Source organism: Bidens hawaiensis, unplaced genomic scaffold (assembly GCF_021521415.1).
Source record: "Bidens hawaiensis isolate Kalapana, Puna unplaced genomic scaffold, B.hawaiensis_p1.1 tig00003115_1, whole genome shotgun sequence".
Classification (NCBI taxonomy): domain Eukaryota; kingdom Viridiplantae; phylum Streptophyta; class Magnoliopsida; order Asterales; family Asteraceae; genus Bidens; species Bidens hawaiensis.
In genome coordinates this window covers 2751501-2757500 of record NW_027491167.1, presented here as the reverse complement: position 1 = coordinate 2757500, position 6000 = coordinate 2751501, and the positions used below count along the sequence as shown (strand labels likewise).

At 35.5% G+C, this 6000-nt stretch overlaps 1 pseudogene across 1 annotated transcript; it reads left to right on the top strand.

Moving 5' to 3' along the window:
* Positions 1 to 1205: 1205 nt before the first annotated feature.
* On the top strand, positions 1206 to 4248 carry LOC143622294 (DNA (cytosine-5)-methyltransferase DRM2-like; annotated as a pseudogene). Its single transcript, XR_013151675.1, has 5 exons — positions 1206 to 1472; positions 1530 to 1629; positions 1731 to 1816; positions 2374 to 3107; positions 3565 to 4248. The product of XR_013151675.1 is annotated as a DNA (cytosine-5)-methyltransferase DRM2-like (transcript).
* Positions 4249 to 6000: the final 1752 nt, after the last annotated feature.

Here is a 6000-nt window from a genome sequence, read left to right as displayed (position 1 = left end):
AATTAGGAAGCTTGAGGCTTAATTGTTAGGGTTTCAAATTTTGCCGAACATATATGCTTTAATAAACGATATCATGTGTAATTTATGTTCTTTTTGCCGAACATTATGTACAATCATTATTTCACTGTGATTATGCCGAACATCCTAGCATGTGTTGTTAGGATTGAACAACTTTTTTTTATTAAATTAAATACAATATATATTGGTTAAGTTTTATTCGTAATCAGGGCCGTTGGCCGAGCTGAAATAAAAATAAAAAGATGATTTTGGGTCCAATAATTATAAGATGATCAAGGTCGAATCATATAACTTATAAGATTTATATTTTTAAATATATATACATAAATTATATATTTTTTACATTTCCCTTTGATATTAAGTTTTAACTGTGAATCATCTTCTTATGCTGGACAGATTCAAAGCTTCTTGCTGCGCGTTACTGAGAAATGGTACTTCTAATGCTCAATAGTTAATACCATACTTCTATTTTGAGTGTTTTTTTTTACTAATTTCATCAGTTTTGTATTTTTTTTATTCGATATTGATTTCATGTGTACAGGATGATCATCATTCTGATGAGAATATTGATTGGGACACTGAAGATGAACTTGAAATTGAGAGCATAGTCCCCACATCCGCTTCGGCTATAGTAACTAGGGATGCTGGAGCTGTTATTAGCAATGGAGAGGTTAGTTTTCCGACTAATTATAACTTTTTAAGTAGGTATAATTAATATTATAGCATGAATTGAAGTCAAATTGACTTCTTCTCTTAATGTTTCAAGGCAAGTTCATCCACAGGTTCTTCAGACTCCAATCTAGTCCAACATTTCTTAGGGATGGGGTTCCCTGAGAATTTGATTATTAAAACAGTTAAAGAAAATGGTATATTTTAATATTTTATAGTTAATTCATTTAAGATCGAGTTTGGCCTAGAGATCATGCGTATGTAACAACTTTGTTATTTCATGTGTAGTGGAAGGTGATGCTGACTCTATACTGGACCTTACTTGCGCACTCAGTGAGTGAATATTTGATTTTCGTAAATTATTGCGTATCTATACTCTTCAATAAAAACCTACAATGTTTTGCCACTTGTCACTCCCACATTAATCCTCACAATTTAAACCAATTAAATCCCTTAAATACTCATTACCATTTATTTGTTAGTTGATTATTATTAATGACTTTCAAGGACGAAAATAACTAAATAAATGCTTAAATTGTAACTAATTATTAATTTTTTATCAATTACTTGTGTGATACATGGGTCTCAAGCTAGTGTTCATATATTTATGTTTTATCAATGTTTTGCAGGCTCTTGATAATTCTCTAGAGGAACATAACTCGTGTGATCTTAATTCTCACCAGCAACAAGGATGCGTAACTGATGATGAGCTGTCTTCTGACTATGATGAGAGTCTTCTAGAAGATTTTTCTGAATTTGACAGTTTGTCTGATGATGAAATAAATGTAAGTATTTGTTAAATTGAATAACATTGTGTGGAATTTAACATTGGTTTTGTACAGGAGAATGATGATTCTGTAACTAAACATGGTAAACCAATATCAGACTTGATAGATATGGGGTATACAGTAGAAGAAGCTTCTGCAGCAATGGAAAGATGTGGTGCGTATCACTGTTATATACTGAAAAAGTTAAATTACTTAAAGTTTAAAATATGAAATTTGTTTATGTTTTGATAATATATGATTTGACCGATTTTGCAGGTCCTGATGCATCAATTGCAGAACTAACTGATATTATTTTTGCTGCACAAATGGCAAAAGCAGACTCTATGTTTTTTGAGGAACAGGTGTCTACTTTTCTTAATGATTCAGTTTTAAAAAACTTAAATATAGTTAAATACTATTGATGCCAATTTCAACCAATTTTTTACGTGAATGGTTTGGTTTGGGTAATATTTATTTTTTCTAACGGGCCAAATGGTCAAAATAATAAAAAGTTTAATATATATATATATATATATATATATATATATATATATATATATTTATGTTCAACTTATAAACAGGAATCTTTGGAAATGATTTTATTTCTTTATATATATGTTTTTATGTTTATTTTCATAATAATATGCTTTTTTTAAAAAAAATTCTCAGTTTTGCTTTCAATATTTAACTTTGACGATTTGATACACAATATCTTTTAATAGTTATAGATGTAATTATGGTTTTGAGTTTTTTTCTTGAAGATGTCTAAAACTACATGTTAGTAAATTACATAATTAGTCCCTATGCATAAAAAGACTAAAATGCCCTTCTACTTAACAGAACAAACAAACAATAGTAAATGTCTTGCTTTACATTATTGTGCTTATGTTATAATTCTTTCCATCTAATATAAAACCAGAAACCGAAAAACACGGGTGGCATGACTTGGAAACAGAAGCGGAAATTGTACGCGCTGGAGGCCCGGAAACGAAAGAAGCTAAAGGGCCCACTAACCGAAGAAGATGAAGTCATCCGTCTGCCAAAACCCATGATAGGCTACGGTGTACCATCACAATCTAGAGTGATAACACACCGAACACTCCCGGATGCAGCCATTGGGCCTCCATTCTTCTACTATGAAAACGTTGCTCTATCTCCAAAAGGCGTTTGGGATACAATATCCCGATTCCTTTATGACGTGAAACCCGAATTTGTAGATTCCAAATATTTCTGTGCAGCTGCAAGAAAACGGGGATACGTTCATAATCTTCCAATAGATAACAGATTCCCGATTCTTCCACTTCCTCCTAGAACCATACATGATGCATTACCTTTGACAAAGAAATGGTGGCCCAAATGGGACGAGCGTGTTAAACTCAACTGCTTACAGACGGTTTATGGGAGTGCTAAAACGACGGACAGGATCCGTAAGGCTCTCGAGAAATGCGGTGATGGTGCTGAGCACCGCTTAATGTGCAGAAGTATGTTATTGAACAATGTAGAAAGTGGAACCTAGTTTGGGTCGGGAAAAATAAGGTTGCTACTTTGGAACCGGATGAAGTGGAAATGTTGTTAGGGTTTCCTCAAAATCATACGAGAGGAGGTGGCATTGGCAGGACAGACAGATACAAGTCGCTTGGTAACTCGTTTCAGGTGATAATTTATTATTTTATGTTATCGGGCTTTCCTCCTAAGGGCGTGAATTTCTGGCACGACACTAACCTAACCCGTTTAGCAAACCTACTTTCTCTGTCCCAAAATAATTGTCCAGTTTGAAAAAGAATAGATATACCTGGTTACATTTCTCATAGCCTAATTTCAATTACTGTTACAAACTCAAGGAAAGCATTTATTTATCTGGTAAAAGGGTAAAATTGTCATTTTACTTAATTAAAGCTGCAATAATTACCCCATATTTAAACTGTGGTTTTGTTTTTGTCTAAGTGGAATAGAATTTGGGGTGGAGAGAGTATTACCATCAAGAGTTTATATGAAAATATTCGAGAACATGTTAAAAAATTTTATAAGAAATTTGAATGTGTAGCAGCAGTTAATGGTTTAAACTTTAAAATTCCCATTAACCTAACACTAATCATGCATTTAAAATCAGGTGGACACAGTGGCATATCACCTGTCAGTACTAAAGGACATATATCCAAAGGGTATAAACGTGCTCTCTCTGTTCTCGGGTATCGGTGGTGCTGAAGTTGCTCTGAACAAGCTCAAGATTCCCCTGAAGAATGTTGTGTCGGTTGAAATCTCAGAAGCCAACAGAGACATAATGAGAAGCTGGTGGGAACAGACAAAGCAAGGGGGCAATCTGGTCCATTTGTCTGGTGTTCAACAAGTGAATGGTGACACACTGGAGGAGTATATTGATTTATTTGGTGGGTTTGACCTGGTGATAGGTGGCAGCCCGTGTAATAATCTCACGGGCGGTAATAGGGTAAGCAGAGACGGGTTGGAAGGTGAGCATTCTACTCTGTTTTATGATTATTTTCGCATCTTAGAGTTGGTTAAATGTATAATGAGTGGAAAAAATCAGGTCCAAGTCTCTTATTATGCTTTTGGCTTATGTTTAGTGAAGTTTTAGATCAAGACTTAGTAGTAGTATTAGTAAACGACTTAGGAAGTGGAGACGGGTCTCTGCAAATTTTGTATAGATACATGGGGGCATTATGATGCATGCTATGAACTTACGTTTTACTTATGATGATGCAATTTGGTGCTTTGGGTTCGTTTTATGCTCATCATTGAGATACTTGATTCTTCTGGTTTGAACGACTTGATAGCACCACAGCTAGCGTAGGTTGTTTGAATAACAAAGGGCATGTAAGAGGATTTTAGCTAGAGAAGAGTGTGGGAAGCTATGCCTTTATCTCAAATGGTTATTTATTTATTTATTTATCTTTTATATATGTTTGTATTACTTAGGGATAAGAGGTTAAGTCTTTTCTGGTGCATCATTGAAAGTTGTTGGGTGTCAAGTGAAACAGGAACACAAATTTAACATATTAGGTTTGTGAGGGTTGATTTGGCCCGTGAAAGAACGAGGGAGGGAGAAGTAGTTAATAGCTTATAATTGTTCAAAAAGCTCACGGGTCGAAGCTTACTCAAAATTGGCTTGTTTGGAAACGAGCTAAGGTTAGCTCTCTCGTTTGGGTTGCTTATATAAACCCCAACTTTTATCAATCTTTTAAGCTCAAATCTCAATCGTTATCCAGTCTAATTCGCATCAAGACCTTGTAAAAGTTTTAACAATGTATCTGAGCCGATCTTTATAAAACTGAGCCGAGCCAAATTCAAGTTTTCAGCACGGTTTTAAATCATAGCTGAGCTCGAGTTCACCCTCGCTTAGATGTGGCCAAACAAGTTCAAATAATTTAGCAATTGTAATTAGAGTTCAAATGATTTAAATGTTTTCAAGAGAGTTGGTGTTTGAAATGGAAACTAAGAGAAATCATAACCGCATTCCCCCATGATCTTCATAATAAACCATTGAGAGCGATCCTAGAATGCTGCTCCACGTTACTTTTGACTCTCAACTCGGAATTTGAGGTTTTCGCCTGTTTTATACATAATGTTGCGGTACAAATATATGTATAATGTATTCGCTTTGTATTGATAAGCTGGTATGATTAAATTCAACAATTTAGTTTGTATTGGTTTTATTGTGACGTAGCTCTTATATTAAATCAAAGTGATTTCAAGCAACAGTTGGATGATAAAGAGTGATGAGTCTGGAGATGTAAATCGAACTATGCTTTTGAAATAACCCCAATATATCATGTGATAAGCGTGTTTCATGAATCAATTTTAATACCTCGCCTCACGTGTCTTTGTGGTGCCACCACGGCACCACCTTCCGCGACACCACCCAATTCATTTCAACTTAGTCTCTGTCCTGACCCAAAAGAAGACCCGCGTTAGCTTTTCCAACTTCTACACAACTCCCACTGGAACCCGAAATAAAGAAAAATAATACGTAGGAAGAGCGTTTAGACCGATTTAAACACAGGAAACCGACCTCCAAAAGACAAAGTTTTGGCCTTCCAAACCGATAATCGTTTTCGCATACCAAACAACTTTTCGATAAATATATTTTAAGGCTTGGAACGAGATTAAAGCATCTGAAAATCCTGCATGAGTTCACCGCGTTTACAACTTCCCATTCCCCTACAAACAACACAATAACACATCGTCCGCTCATAAAAAAATGAGTGACCACTGGGCCGCCCGACCCACATAACAGCCCCCGGAATAAGCCCCAACTCATAACACACAACAAAGCCTCACATTGAAATTCCGGAGTCTGCGACCCGCTTACCAAACCCATGCACGGCCCGCTGCTAAAATATCTCCATACTATTTAGTTGATACATGAAAACACCATCAAGTATTTGAAATTAGGACCGTAAGCGGACCGAAACGAATCGGACAAAACTTTATTCGTGTTCGTCCGTTAAGCTTTTGTCAAACAAATGGACAGCTCACGAACACCCTACCAAATGAAATTTCGTGTCCGTGTCTGTTCACTAAGGAATTG